Source organism: Eupeodes corollae, chromosome 1 (assembly GCF_945859685.1).
Source record: "Eupeodes corollae chromosome 1, idEupCoro1.1, whole genome shotgun sequence".
In the NCBI taxonomy this organism is placed as follows: domain Eukaryota; kingdom Metazoa; phylum Arthropoda; class Insecta; order Diptera; family Syrphidae; genus Eupeodes; species Eupeodes corollae.
The window spans coordinates 145,911,409-145,927,990 of NC_079147.1; the positions used below are offsets into that span (position 1 = coordinate 145,911,409).

At 35.1% G+C, this 16,582-nt stretch overlaps 1 protein-coding gene across 1 annotated transcript in view; it reads left to right on the plus strand.

Annotated features, from left to right (window-relative positions):
• Positions 1-1,729: 1,729 nt before the first annotated feature.
• The window catches only part of LOC129942321 (furin-like protease 1), a 705,779-nt gene continuing 690,926 nt past the window's right edge, over positions 1,730-16,582 (plus strand). The window contains exon 1 of the mRNA XM_056051194.1: positions 1,730-3,351. The gene's annotated coding sequence lies outside the window, so the exon portion shown is untranslated. The remainder of the gene's footprint in view (positions 3,352-16,582) is intronic.

Sequence of the window (16,582 nt, forward strand, 5' to 3'; positions counted from 1 at the left end):
ATGCAATGTTTGCTTACATATTTAGTGCGTTATAGTATTACGTACGTTGATTTTACTTTAAATACTTGGCTAATTTGTTGATTCCGTTTTATATATTTAAGAGATATATTTCCTTGTGAAAAAGATGGTGTTATAAATTAAAATTTAATTTGAAAGGCACTCCGACGCTTCAAATCAATTGTCGTACTAGAATATAATACAAGTACTAAAATACTTGATATTAAAAAGAACACGGCAATGCTGAACTTTAACAGTTTCTATTTTTTTTGTTTTGTATTTTGTGCCTGTGGTTCTGAAATTTGAAAAAAACAGACGTGACGTATGAGACAACTACCGGTATCACTTTGGTACGATCCTTTGCCCAGATATCGTAACGAGACCAGAACAATGAGCTCAGGGGAAAGTGTTCCCCCTCGATTTGATCGGGAGGCTAAATCGTCGCTCACAGCTTCGATGATGAATCTGGCATTTTGTTTAGTGAATCTGTAGATACGATAAAGACTTGAAAATAATTTCAAATAGTAAGAAGGGAACTAATAAACCAAAACCCACCTGTAGTGACCAAAGAATTCATTTTCATCATATTTCGTAAATGGATCTATCCTTTCTGTATACATTTTCACTTTACGAGATGAAGAAGTTTCTGCAATTAATTCAAAATCTAGAAACAGACCTTCGTCAATTGAACTCATTTTTCAAAACTTATATTTTTGCTTTTGCATAATAACAAAACATTGATCTTTGACAGTTTTGACAGTTCAAGCAATTTTTGTTCTTATTTGTAGTAGATTTTCTAATAGATTCAAGGAAAATATTGAGACTAGTTAGTGAGAGGATTAAATTGTTTATTGGTACCAATTTATAAAAACTCAGCACTTTGTTTTAACCTTCCAGTTAACTAATAGTCGACATTAGCTTTTGATTATTAGTAAGGTCCATTATGTTTTTTGTACTATATTATATGTTTTCGATAGTCTTTAAAATTGGGCTAAATGAATTTGCCAAAAAATGTATTCAAAAATGTATAATTCATAAACTTAACGTGGGAGTTTTGCAATATTATTTTTTAAGAGTTAAATAAGGGATTTAATTGTAGCTTTCCCTTGAATAATTAATATTAAAATTCATTTACAACTTATTATTATTATATGTTCGTTTTAATCTATAGTTGAAAAAGAAAATGTTTATCCTAAATCTCTAAAAATAGCATGTTCTTACTAAATGCAAAATTGACGATCATCCCTTTACGGATCCACCCTGGATCTTGGAAGTAGGCCATTAAACAAAATATAATTATTTTACAATGAATGCTAAAAGGCATTTTTTTAAACTCATGTCAAATTGGCAACTTTATGCAGGTACTATTCAACCTCCAAACGTGTTTAGCTTATATTGGCCCTATTCAACATTGCAAACATTTTATAAATATTTTTTTTTGCCTTTAGAGGAAAATATAAGGAGTGCATAACTTTTATGTATGTGGCTATATTGTTTTATAAATAATACTAAAATTAAACTAGTTTAAACTTCACCTTAAACACGATCTGTCAAACTGACACCTTCTCCGGCGAATTCAAGCGACCAACCTCTAACATACACTCTCGTAATATTCATATAACATTCCTCAAAAATGCTTTTAAAAACTAATTGTATATATGTATGCACTCCAGTGACAATCCACACACTTTTCCTTTGAATGTATGTCTCATAAAATTCGGCAAACATCAGTTGTTCAGGAAACGTCACCGTGTTCGGTTGGTGCCCGTTTTCCACGGTAGAGTTAAAGTTAAATAAAAGAAACGTTCGTCTTTGCTTTTTATTTTTTTGTTTAATATTCTAATAATATAAACAAGAGCAGCACATTCAACAATAGCAATAAGTTAATATTAAAAACGGTTTTGTAGATTCCAACAAATCGCTTTTTAAAAAATTGTGTGCCCTTAAGAAAATTAAAATTTTGAAAATAACCAAATAATAAAAGTGCAAAAGAAAAAGTAAAAAAAAGCGGAGAAAGATTCTCCCACGGTTGTGGTTTTTATATACGACGAGTGACCGTAATTTGGTTAGAAGAAATTTATCCATATCACCACGGTTCGTAAATCCTTGTGTTCTAAAATCGCTTGTTGATATTATGTATTTAATTCGTCCATACTAATTGACTTAAAATTGTCCCCGTTTAAGGACAATTGAATTTATTTAGAAAAATAAAAAAAATAAAATAAATTTACTCCTGCAACTTGACATTTCGTAATTCTCGTTTCTTTTTCTTTTCGCCTATATTTTTTTTTTCTGTCCAACTTTTGAATTCGCCGCCTAATCTCAAACGACCTCTCTCTTAATCTCGCTCTCTCACGCATACCAATGCATACAAACCAAACAAGTGTATTTTGTTTTTCTCGCTCTATCGCAAATTCTTTTTTGGTCTCCTAATTTTGCGTAAGTTGGGAAACAACAACAAAAGATAAAAGGAAAAAAAAATACGGAAACAAGAAAAATTCCCGTTTTCCTCGAAATTGTTCGCTTATTCTGTTTACTCACATTTTGATTGTCTTGTCTCCTGGTCTTATGTCGTCATCGTCATCGTCACTTGTTTAGCCAGCAGCCAAGTTCACACGTTGTCGTTGTCGTAGTCGTCTTGGTGGTCGTTCGTCGTTCTTGTGTTTCTTGCTCAACTTAAAATTGAAAGCAACAGCAAAAGTTCGTTTGCAGAATTTCAACAACAACTACTTAACAGCAGTGTACCAACCTACATACCTACCTACTTATATCTAGATTCTAGACTGACAAGTGGAATTTCTTAAAAAAATAAATCACGGAATTTTATTGAAAATATCTAAAGAATTCGCGCGGTCAAGTACATCGGGGTCACGGTATCGGGAAGGTCAATAAGATCGCAAATAAGTCAATTTCAAAATTGTTGGCGCCAGTATCGTTCGTTTCGTATTCGTATCAGTGTAGTGCATCCAAGATTCAAGAGATTTATTTAATCATCTCAATAATAATTATTGTGTTTTCCTTTTCGTTGTTTCTTATTAATTCGGTGTGTCTTGTCTTTCGTCGCGTCTTGTCTCGTCCATCGCTGTGGTCTCACTAGTTTCTGCAGTCAGTTTATCGTATAATTTGTTTTTGTATTCCCGTCTTACCCTTACCCTTGATCTTTATCTTTGGTATGTCGGTGACTGTGATGCATGTGGAATAATACCTACCATTTGATAAAAAAAAAATAAAATAACAAACAAAGCAAGACTAACAAAAAAAAAACAAAGGAACAAATTTAAAATTGTTTGGAATCTGGAATCAACAACAGAGAAATTAAGGAGAACAACGAACATTAAAAAACATAAAATTCAGGTAGGAGAAAAAGTTGTATTATCAAATTTAATAGGTATCACAGAATTTGTATTTCAACCATTTTTGAGTCTTTTCTTTTTAATTTTGAATGGGTTGTTTATTTTTCAAAAATTACTTAGAAAAAATTAATTTTAATATGTTTGATTCAATATGAAAGACACGCAATTGGAAATTGCATACGTGGTCTGTGGTAGTTTTTATAGCAATCCTCTTCGTTGTCAGACTTGTGCCTACGTTTTTTCCAATCCTCAAAGAACTTCGATTCGATTTTCATGTCCTTAACCTTGTTTAAGCGTGAAACATCGTTTCTACATGGGAATTGTAATTTTTTTTGAAGAAGAAGAACATACCCCGACAGATTTGCTAACAACTGACATTTATCTACGTTTTAATAGTATTTCCAAGATTTATATACACTGCATCAAAAAATTGCACGTACATCTGACTGTTTAGTGAAAAAATGCACATACTTTATCAAAAATACTTATTATATATTTATTTTTTCATTAATTATTTTCTTTATTATGATAGAAGTAAAAACAAAATAAAATTCAGTTACATAGACTTCATAGGAATAAAAAAACAATAACAAAAAGGGAAGAAACTAAAATTAACATCAAAAAATTGCACATACACTTTAAAGTTTATTAGTTAATTGCTTCGTTTAGTACCTAGTATGGTAACCTTTTGCCTTAATAACATTCTTTAAACGGTTTTGCATGGACAGGACTAGTTTTGAAGTCACTTCCGGTGGAATTTTGTTCCATTCTTCATTTAAAACGGCTTTCAGTTGATTTTTGTTTCTTATTTCCGATTGTCGGATTTTCTTTTCCAAATAATCCCAAAGATGTTCGATGGGATTTAGATCTGGGGATTGAGGAGGATGAGGCAACTGCGATTTCACATTATACAACAGCCATTCTTTCACAAGCCTTGAGGAATGCTTAGGGTCGTTGTCTGGTACTAATGCAAATTCCTCGCTTAAGCCCATTTTATTAGCGCTGGCTTTTAAGTTATCTTTTAGTATTTGCAGATAAACCATTTTATCCATCGTTGACTCAACAAATACTAAATTTCCCACCCCGCTAGCCCCCATCGCTCCCCAGACCATGACATTTCCGCTTCCATGTTTCACTGTTGGCTGCATATTTTTTGTCTCCAAGGCCGTGTTTGGTTGGCGCCACACAAACCTTCTAACATCCGACCCAAAAATGTTGAACTTACTCTCGTCAAGGAATATCACGTTTTTCCAGAAATCATCCGGCTTCGAAACATACGCATTTGCATAGTCCAAACGCTTTTGCACGTTGTCTTCGAAATATAAGGCTTTTTTCTTATTACACGTCCTTGATAACCCTTTGAATGCAATACGTTCCGGACTGTTTGTGGGTTTAGTGATATTCCATGACTTACTGTGATTTCTGCAGCTATCTTAGGAGCACTTATTTTTGGGTCAACCTTCACCATTCGTACGATTTTGCGTTCCATTTTGTCATTTAAATTTTTTTTTCGACCTCTTCCTCGGGCCATTTCGAAGCTTTTGTTTTTTTCATAATTTTTTATCATGCATTGAATAGTTGATTTTGATCTCTTAACAATGGATGATATTTCAGAATAACTTTTTCCATCCTTTTTAAGATCCACAATTTGTTTTTTTATTTCAATAGGAACTTTTTTATGTGATGATTCCATACCTAAAAAAAATTTTTAAAACGCAAAAAAAAACACTTTTAGCCAGATCAATTAAACATAACAGACTGAGTAGGAGATTCAATCTCATGATCGTACTAGTTTTTGGCTTGGAAAAGAACCGTTATTTCATTTTTGTAGAAAAAAACAACAGTGTACGTACATTTGCTTGGTGTACGTGCAATTTTTTTATACTTATAGAAACATATGTTTATAAAAAAAAAAGTTATAAGAAGAAAGGTCGAAATTTGTGTTACCTATTAATACTGTACTTACATCTATGTATCATTTTTTGTTCAAAATAAAGTCAATCGGTACGTGGATTAGGTTATAAGTACATTAAATGTAATAATTTTATTTGAATTTGATTGATGTACGTGCAATTTTTTGATGCAGTGTAGGTACAAGTTGATTACTGCTTCAGTGTTTTCCTTAGGTACTTTAGGTGCCGCTCAATTTTTTGATTTACATTTAAAAAATTGTTGAGCAATGTGAAGAGGTTCGGTAGAAAATAATATTAAATATACAGCTGTGGACAACTAATTAGAAACATTACTTACTTCTCATTTCCACATGGACTTTATCAAGTGTGACTAGAATAGCGGTATCCAAAACGGTGTAATGCAAGCGTTATTAGATAATTGTTTGAAAAAGCATCATTTGTGCATAAGTCTTTGCAAAGTACACAATAAAATCAAGGTAGAGTGTAAAAAGTGTTCGTTTGAACTGGTCAACTAATTAGAAACAGTTAAATTACATTTGTTTTGGGTGAAATAAAAATAATCCTTTTATTTTGCATTGGTAAGTAAAAAGTTCTAAATTGTCTGCAAACGTTTTTAAAGAATAATTTTTAAATTTGGAGGTAATTGCAATGGGAAAATTAAAGAGCTGTGATCATCCTACAAGGATAGCGGTTCTTGAGCTTTGGAAGCTTAAAATGTCCTATAGAGCAATTGCATCTCAAATGAACTGTATTGTAAAGAAAGTTTTCAATCCAATTAAGCATTTTCAAAACTTCGGGACTGCTGAAAAAGTAGCAAGTAAAAAATGGGCCCGAAAGACAAGCAGCCAAATGATCGAGCAATAAGTAGACTGGCCAAAAAGACCCAAAAATAAGCTTCACAGAGATACAACGCCAACTCTAGGTTGCATTCGATGTCCCGATAGGGCCACGCAGAATCAGAAGAAGATTGGTAGAAAACTGGACAACAAACGAATGGAAGTACATAGTGTGGAGTGACGAAACTAAAATAAATAGGAACGGCCAAGATGGTGCACGTTATGTCCGAATGCTAAAAGCAACAGCGTTCCACCCTAAATACGTTTTGCCAATATTTAAGCATGGAGGCGGCTCGTTTAACGTTTGGGGTTGTTTCTCGTGGTGTGGAGTTGGCCCGGTCCATCGAATCGATGGAACGCTGACAGCCTTAAATACATTGACGTTCTTAAGGAACGATTAGTGGATTGGGCCGATGAAAACATGCCAGTGATATGGAAGTTCCAGCAAGACAACGACCCCAAGCACACTGCTGGAATTACGAAACAGTTCTTTAGGCACCAATCGATAACAGTTGTCCACCAATAAACGCTGTGTTTTTCGCAGAAACTGCCATATGAAATAAAAGTGAATTTATTTTGAAGAAATTTGGGAAACATTATTTTAAGTTTAAAAAATATATTTAGAAAAAAAAAAAATATTTTTGCACAAAAAAAAATACAGATACTGCTTTAAAATTGAATTCGATTTGTGTTTCTAATTAGTTGTACACAGCTGTATGTAACTCTAAATCTTTTTACTTTTTTTTTTAAATTCGTAACAAAAAGTTTCTGAATTTCCAATTTCTAAGAAACTGGGGACTTACTATGTAACTCTATTCTACAATGAAATTGCTCGAATTCGAAAAATTGGTACTATGTATCTATTTGACTACTTTCTAACGAACGAGAATCGAATAGTTCTAGTAGTGCCAACTATATTCTTATGAACTTGCGAATAAACGAGGAACTACGTAACTCGAAAGTAGAACTCAAAACAAGGCAAAATCGAAAATAATCGCTCTACAACAAATGTGTTTGCGAGCGCAGTTTTTTTTTGTCAGGGTGTAAGGAAAATGTTAAATATGAGTTCCATCTACCACCCCAATCACACCTGGAATTCATGATTTTTCCAAAAATATCGTTTGAACTTCCGTTTCTCTTCCTCATTGGTTTCAAAATTCATCATCAGCAGGCACATGACTCTTTCGATTGAGGTTAAAACAAACGTATTTTTGACATCTTGTTCTTGTCACCATCGATTTGGTTTTGGTAATTACCTGTTGCCAAAAATTTCAATGCTGCTGATAACTTAATGATAATCGGAACAGCATTTTGTCTTCTGCGTGTAGTCATGATATGATGTAATGGTGTTAAGTAAGAACATAAACCCGTCTTTAGAAAAACGATAGTTCTTAACAAAAACAAAAGTACATATGTACATATATCGCATTAAGAATGAGTCCAAACATTTTACCATATACATATATATGTACAAACCTTTTCTCACTCAGCTCCATTATGTTGGAATTATTTCTTATGCTTCTGCGTTCAATTTGCTTGTACCATTCTTCATTTCATTTGCAAATTAAACCAAATTCCAACCGTTTCCATTTTTGTAATAATTATTCTTGTGCAAAAATTTGATGTTTTGTTTTGTTTTTAAAACTGTCAAACACCTCGATACTCGTTCGAAAGTAGACATTTTTTTGAAAACAAGTTGGTATAACCGGCATTCGATTCTACTTTCATACGTAGTACGATTCGAAAGTAGAATCGGAAATGAGTTTCGAATAGAATCAAAAGTAGAATCGAGATACATAGTAGGGCCCCTGGGTAGTAAATTCTTCTACTATAGTAAATTAACATTTAATCTTTTTGTAAATTATTTTAAATAAAATTTAAGTGTTTTTCAACTGTCGTGGATAGATTTTGTCGCCCCGTAGCGACAATTTTATTTTGGTGACATCTGTCAAACCTTTTGTTTATTATGCAGTTCCTTATGCAAAATCATCATGGCAAGTTACACGATTGAACGGCACATTCAAATGATAAAACTTCATTATCAAAATGAGTATTCGTTAACGCAAACTTTGCGCGCATTGCGCCCATTTTACGGTAGACGTGGTGGCCCTGCACAGTCGACTCTTGAACGTTTTGTGGCCAAATTTGAGACGACCGGTTCAGTAAACAATCAGCCAACACCCACAATCGCCGTGCACAAGAACTCGTAATCTCTCTCCAGATTTCAATCCAATTCCCTTCTTTTGCTTGGGAATTTTCAAAGCATCCTCACAAAGGTCTAACACATTTAACAACATTTCGGAATTATTATCCGTATTCGTGATGTCAATATTCGTTGCTGTAGTAAAAAGTGCAGTTTTCTTTAATTATTTTCACACTTTGACTTTATGGATGAGAACAAAAAATGAAAGAGAAGTGTGAAAAACACGCAACCGAAAAACATCGTAGTCTAATAATGCGAGATTGACGGGATGGGTGTTCAAAAGAAATTATGCGAAACACGCAGCATGCAGAAAGTCTGAATGTTATACAAAAATGGACCTAGAACTGACCCTTGAGGAACACCTAAAGTGATATTATTTTCTTCAGTGTACCATTTGTTCACACAGACATTTAATATTTGGTTAGAGAAGAATGACAAATGAAAAATTATTTTCACAGTATATAAGAAAAAACTCAAGGTGACGAGCTTATGACTCAAGCCCTCATGCCAGACAGTGTCAAAAGCTTTTTCCACATCAAGAAGTACCATTCCTGTGCTTTTTCCTGAAGACAAGTTATTTTTAACAAACTTTGTTATTCTGTCAGTTTGGTTAGTTATACTACCTTCTAAAGCCAAATTGTTCTGGAGGCAAGATATCAAATTGATCTACATGCAAATCCAGTTTGTTTTTTATAAGTTTTTCTAAACATTTGCTTAATGAGCTCAACAAACTAATTAGTCTGTAGCTAGAAGGGTCACTAAAACTTTTTCCAGGCTTATGGATAGAAATGACTGTCTGCTTTCCACTCTGTGGGGAAGTAACCTGTTTTGAAACAATTGGTAAACAAGTTTTTGAGGTATCTTATACTTATTTTTGGAAGATTTTTAATTCCGTCAAATACGGGAGATTTTGTAGTAAGACTTTTTAAAAAAAATTCAACGTCATCAGAAGATACTATATCTTCGGTTACTTCAAGTAGTTGCATTGATTGATTAACAATACATTCTACTTGATTATTAGTTGCATTGTTGCCAGCAACTAAACTGCTTGCATAAAATGTGCGGGCTAATGCGTTGGCTTTTTCGTCGTTGGATATAAATAGGAATTACCCATTTTAATGGACGAAATATGAACTTTTTTCTTTTTAATTACTTTTATAATATTCCAAAAACGGCTTGCTACCTTTAACTTAATACTGTAATTTATTGCTCGGGCTCTGATTTCTGGAAAGAATGATTGAATTTTTGATGAACAGGTTCATTCTATTCATTTCAGAGAGAAAGTATTCGTCCCTGGTCCTTATCCATTAGGTTCTATTTTTGTTTCTTATTTTAATTGCTTTTACTATGTAAGAGGGAAGTGAATTATTATTGTTTCGACTTGTAGTTTTTGGGTCACGGTTTCTTCAACGCTCTCAAGAACTGATGCTGTAAACGTTCTAACTGCTCCATCAATTTGTTCGATGCTGATATTATTTGGATTCATCTCTGTAATGTTTCTCAATTTAAGGTGGATACTTTTTTTTTAATTTTTTTCAAATCAGCATTCCACAGGGGTTGTATTTATGTTTATTATTACATGAAGATGATTTGAAATAAGATCGTTTTCAACAATAGGTTGATTGAATAGTTCGGGGGAATTTGTTAGAAATAAGTCTATAGTAGAGGGACTAGATCTATTGTTTGGGCGCATACAAGTAGGTTGTGGATATTTAGGATATTTTCTTTCAAATGTTAACTTTTTGATATTGTGTTTTTTTTTACTAAAAAGTGTATCAAGTATATTCTAACAGATTAAGAAACATAAAACAATGACATTTTGACATTACCGGCCCCTCAATTTAAAACAATACTTACCCAATTCAAATTTTTTTTAAACCTTATCGGAAAAATAATGTGAATTAGCCGAGTAGGTACAAGATAAATATAAAGATAAAGAATGTAAGGTATTTTTAAAGCTTAAACCGTATGTACTCAACAAACAAAAATTATTGTTAAGAACTCAAATAAAATTATTAAATTACCACATTTTATATTCACCCACATTATCATACAATTATATGAGAAATATAATAAGAATCAACAAATTGTGAAGAAAAACAAATAAATGAAAAAAGAAAGAACTTAACAAAAAAAAAAAATACAAGAACGACTTATCGCGTAGACCTATAAAAAGTAATATATTTATTTTGAATATGTAGGCACAAATGTATATACATATATGTATGTATGTATCTACATATGTGCCAATATAAGTCACAATCTGAATTACCTACATTATTGTGCAACTAAAGGGGAAACATGGTTACAACTTGTGAGTGATTCACCACGTTGGCAATGATATTGGAGGTAACACTGAAACAAATTTGGCTCGAAAATGTGGTTTAAAGAAAAAATGTCTACGATTTTCGACCCAATTAGTTTTTGAGTTAATCGATTCCTAATAGGAATAAAATATTATTATCTAAAAATGTGGACACTGGACAGGTTTATTATTTAACCAAAAAGCCAATTGCATTAAAAAGACATTTAAATTTTGTTTGAATAAGTCTAATGTACATAAAAGGGTGATTTTTTTGAGGTTAGGATTTTCATGCATTAGTATTTGACAGATCACGCGGGATTTCAGACGTGGTGTCAAAGAGAAAGATGCTCAGTATGCTTTGACATTTCATCATGAATAGACTTACTAACGAGCAACGCTTGCAAATCATTGAATTTTATTACCAAAATCAGTGTTCGGTTCGAAATGTGTTTCGCGCTTTACATCCGATTTATGGTCTACATAATCGACCAAGTGAGCAAACAATTAATGCGATTGTGACCAAGTTTCGCACTCAGTTTACTTTATTGGACATTAAACCAACCACACGAATGCGTACAGTGCGTACAGAAGAGAATATTGCTTCTGTTTCTGAGAGTGTTGCTGAAGACCGTGAAATGTCGATTCGTCGCCGTTCGCAGCAATTGGGTTTGTGTTATTCGACCACATGGAAGATTTTACGCAAAGATCTTGGTGTAAAACCGTATAAAATACAGCTCGTGCAAGAATTGAAGCCGAACGATCTGCCACAACGTCGAATTTTCAGTGAATGGGCCCTAGAAAAGTTGGCAGAAAATCCGCTTTTTTATCGACAAATTTTGTTCAGCGATGAGGCTCATTTCTGGTTGAATGGCTACGTAAATAAGCAAAATTGCCGCATTTGGAGTGAAGAGCAACCAGAAGCCGTTCAAGAACTGCCCATGCATCCCGAAAAATGCACTGTTTGGTGTGGTTTGTACGCTGGTGGAATCATTGGTCCGTATTTTTTCAAAGATGCTGTTGGAAGCAACGTTACGGTGAATGGCGATCGCTATCGTTCAATGCTAACAAACTTTTTGTTGCCAAAAATGGAAGAACTGAACTTGGTTGACATGGGGTTTCAACAAGATGGCGCTACATGCCAAACAGCTCGCGATTCTATGCCCATTTTGAGGGAAAACTTCGGAGAACAATTCATCTCAAGGAATGGACCGGTAAGTTGGCCACGAAGATCATGCGATTTTACGCCTTTAGACTATTTTTTGTGGGGCTACGTCAAGTCTAAAGTCTACACAAATAAGCCAGCAACTATTCCAGCTTTGGAAGACAACATTTCCGAAGAAATTCTGGCTATTCCGGCCGAAATGGTCGAAAAAGTTACCCAAAATTGGACTTTCCGAATGGACCACCTAAGACGCAGCCGCGGTCAACATTTAAATGAAATTATCTTCAAAAAGTAAATGTCATGGACCAATCTAACGTTTCAAATAAAGAATCGATGAGATTTTATGCTTTTTTTTAAGTTCTCAAGCTCTTAAAAAATCACCGTTTACATACATATATATGTTTAATCACTTGAAATAACATTTGTCTTATCCAAAGCCTATCAAAAAACTTGAATTGAGATACGAAATTTTAATAATATAAAAAAAAATCCGACATCATACTATTTTGTTGTTTATATTCAAAATATATTTTGTTCAGCTGCAACAATTTTTCTGTTGAAGAAAATACCGTTATATAATTTATTTTATTTATTATTCAAAAAAATAATGCAACTTATTTATTTTTCAATTTATATATTTGATTGAAGATCGGATTCGAAAACTTGTAATTTATTTTTACACATATGTTAACTGTTGGACATTTAAATTAAAGATATTGGGTGATTTTTTAAAAGCTTGTGAAAGTTTTTTGAAAAAAGAACACAATTCATAAAAATGTATAAAATCTTTATTTGAATCGATAGTACGGTCCATATAATTTAATGTTTGTAGATTATTTCATGCAAATGTTGACCTTGACTGCGCCTCAAATGGTCCAACCCCTTAGTCCAATTTTGGCATACTCTTCAACATTTGGACCGGTATCTCACGAATAAAGGCGATATACATTATCTATTCATCGATTTGATGACCGCGTATGACAGTATCTATGTGGAAGAACTTTACAGAGTTGGGCACAACAGTGTCCAGCCATGGTATCTATTTCAATACTGTCCGTTTATGCAGAAAGACGATAGAGAATGCGCGCTGCTTCACCAAGGTCGGAAAAGATATCACCGATGCTTTTGATGTCTAAAAAGGTCTTACGACAAGGCGATGCATATTGTCATGCGACTTCTTCGACATCGTTCTGAAACGAATTGTGCAAAATTTCAATCGTCAACACTAGTGGCAAACTCTTCCAAAAGTCCGTTTAATTACTCGGAGACGTCGATTATATCGAAGTAATTAGAAGATGAAAGCGTGATGTCAGTTGGCGCGTTTTAAAGCATTGACCAAGTATATACTGTCATCAAGACGGGACATCTTAAACAAAAAGTCACCATGGACAGGACAGCTATAACTTTGAGGTAGTTTGGCAACACAAGCGCCAAAATAGTGATCAACTCTTATAATTTGGTGCTTTTTAAGACTTTGAATGCAATTGAGAAGTAAAGTCCCTTCTCGAGAAACTAAAATCACCCTCTATAGTTCATCATCCGTTGTTATTTATGACGCTGAAGTTTTTCTCCAGGTGATTTTTGGTAACGTCTGCATAGATGGAGAGTGGAGGAGAAGATACCAAGAGCAACTGCATGGGCTGTACAGAAACACTGATCTAGTCAAAAGAATAAAACACCCCAACTAAGGTGACACAACCTCAACTAACTTTTACCTAGAGAAGATACTGAGCTGGCTGGAGACAAGTGTTGTTTGACCGTTCAAGACTGTAGTACCTGTACTGTTTGCAATATGTATCACTAAGACAGCTCTTGTGAAACCATCACAAACACGATGTCGCGCCATGTCGCCAAAAACTTTGCAAAGATTTTGGGCTTTTCGAGACGGTGCAAGAAGTGTTTCTCCTCTGAGATTTCATCACTGAACTTGTGCCAGTAACTTACTTGAATTCAAAGAACATTTATTAACGCAGCTTGAATTAAAAGTCTTCGTCTTAGTTTCTGTGGTCTCACCCTTTTTTAGCGTTATTTGAACGTATAAGGCTTTATGGAATAAGCCAGTTGCATTCTTACTCTTAAGCAATTCCACCGTAATACTCCCACCTCTAGAAATGCTCATAGAGCAGAAACGAATAAAGGCTTCAATGTTGTCTTCCAATGCGTCATTTGTAGCAAGCTTGTCTGTATAGACATGAGCTTTAATATAGCCCCACAAAAAATAGTCTAAAGGCGTTAAGTCGCACGATCTAGGCGGCCAATTGACCGGTCCCGAACGTGAAATAAAATGTTCTCCGAACTCGCCTTTCAATTGAAACCTCTTATTAAAACCTCATATTGAAACCACATGTCACATAATTTAAGCTCACGTATTTTGGGCAAAAAAAAAGCTTTGATATCATATCACGGTAGCGCTCACCATTCACAGTTACTTTAAGATTCGCAACATCTTTGAAGAAGTACGGTCCAATGATGCCACCAGCCCATAAACCGCACCATAATGTGACTTTTTGTGGATGCATTGGTAGATTTTGCATTGCTCCTGGCTGATATTTACTCCAAAATCGACAATTCTGCTTATTTACGTACGTACGTGAGCCAAAAATCTAAAAATGAGCTTCGTCGCTGACTGACCATAAAAAGGAAGCACGCATTTTGATAACAAAATTCATTAATTTGAAAGAGTTGTTCGTTTGCAAGACGAACAGTTTTGACACGAAATTTGCTGATTTAATACAATGGCCAGATGTGCCTAGAGGAGATAGAACATTTACAGTGTACTTATCAAGGACAGAGGTAAGAAACAAGTCAAGAGTGTTTTCTGCTCGACCTTTAACGTCCGATATTCGGGTGGGCTAGTTGACTAGCTGAGTCAGGTGGTTCAACTCAGCGAAGATTTCTGCACACACTCCATCTGGTGCTTTTCTTGCAAAAAAGCTATTGGTAATAAATGGGGTTTACAGCCCAGAATCACGCATTGGCTATACACATCGGTAATCAGACCGATTTTAACGTACGGTGTGGCAGTATGGTGGACTGCTTTAGAGAAAGGTATAAACAGGGATAAGTTAAATAAAGTCCAACGTTCAGTCGCCTATGTATAAGCGGATCGCTTCGCACGACCCCGTCTGCGGCACTGGACACCTTGCTTTACCTTACACCTCTTGACATATTTAGCAAACAAAAGCTGCAAGCTCTGCTATTCGCCTCAATGCTTCGTCGCAGTGTACTAACAACAACATTGGCCACTCCGTTATTCTAAGGTACTTAGAATCAATTCCAAAGCACACAGACTACACCATCCCCCAACTACAATTCGACAGGAATTTCCAGATTTCTATACCTACCAGATCTTTTTGGGAGGATAGGACATTCTTGGAGGATGAGTCAGTCCATTTTTACACAGATGGCTCAAAAACCAAAGAAGGGGTTGGTGGTGGTGTGTACTCTGAACGACTGAAATTAAGTCTCTCATTCCGCCTTCCCAATCATTGTAGCGTGTTCCAGGCCGAACTTTTGGCGATTAAGGAGATGGCTCAACAGTTTAATATTCACCTTTGCTGGGTGCCGGGCCATAGAGACATTCCAGGTAACTGTAAGGCAGATGAACTCGCCAGGAACGGTACAGTACAGCCCATCCTAAGACGTTTGGCAAGTACTGGCATACCAATCGCTACTTGTAAACTGCTACTAATGCAAGACGCTGCGAGGAGGGCAGGCACCTCGTGTCAAGCCACAAAAAACATCTGGCCAACTCTGGATTTAAAACGTTCAAGGTGCTTGCTCTCTCTAAGCAGATCGCATATAAGCTCGATAATAGGTGTCATAACCGGACACTGTTTAATAGGAAAGCACGCCAAGAGACTAGGCGTATTCTCAAATGACTTTTGCAGAAGCTGTATGGACGAGGAAGAGGAAGAAACGGTTCTTCATCTTCTCTGCACATGCCCTGCTCTAGCTCGAAAATGCAAGAATTACCTAGGAGAATTCTTCTTTAACGATCTAAACGATCTAAATCATATCAGTATAATCAGCCTCTCACGTTTCGTAAGGGACTCTAACTGGTTTCATTGAGCTTAGGAGGAAGCCTCAAGATTCATGTGGTATCACAATGGGCAATTAAACTGGCCTCAGTGTGTCCGTTTCCATCTTGGACAGCCACTTTAACCTAACCTAACCTAACCATCGGGTGCTGTCTGGCCTGAATGTTGAAGCCATGAAGAATTGTGTACATTGAAATCGCCCTTGCTGCTAAAATTGCTCTTTCTGCCAGCTACTCATAGTTTGTATATTGTCTGTGTACATCGGGAAATATCTGGCCAATGAGAGCAACTGAGTGAATCAATAATAATCGTGCAGAAATCGACCGGTAATTTTATGCATCTAGTTTCATCTGTAGTAACTTTTCCGTCGTCTATATCTAACAGTTGTTTTGAGAATGTTTCAGCGGATGGATCTTGAAGCATTCGAACCCGCATATTTACTTTCAGTTGTACCTTTTCAACATTACGCCACAGTGAGGATGAAAGAAATAAAAGAGTGCCGCCAAATAGTCAGCCGTTGTTTTTATAGCTTTCAACGCCTGTTCAACGCCTCAAGCGAATATTTGTGTGCCATAGTGCATTCATCTCAGATGATAATTTTACACTGTTTCAGCACTGTGGCCATGGGTGATTCTTTTTTATATATTGCACACCTCGTCTAGGGCCTGATTATGGGATTCGTTTTGGTAGCGAGTTTACCATTTTTCAATTATTGCTTTCGCCTTCTTCGTTTTGAATTCGACCAATTAACGAATTCAAAGGCGAATTTGAAA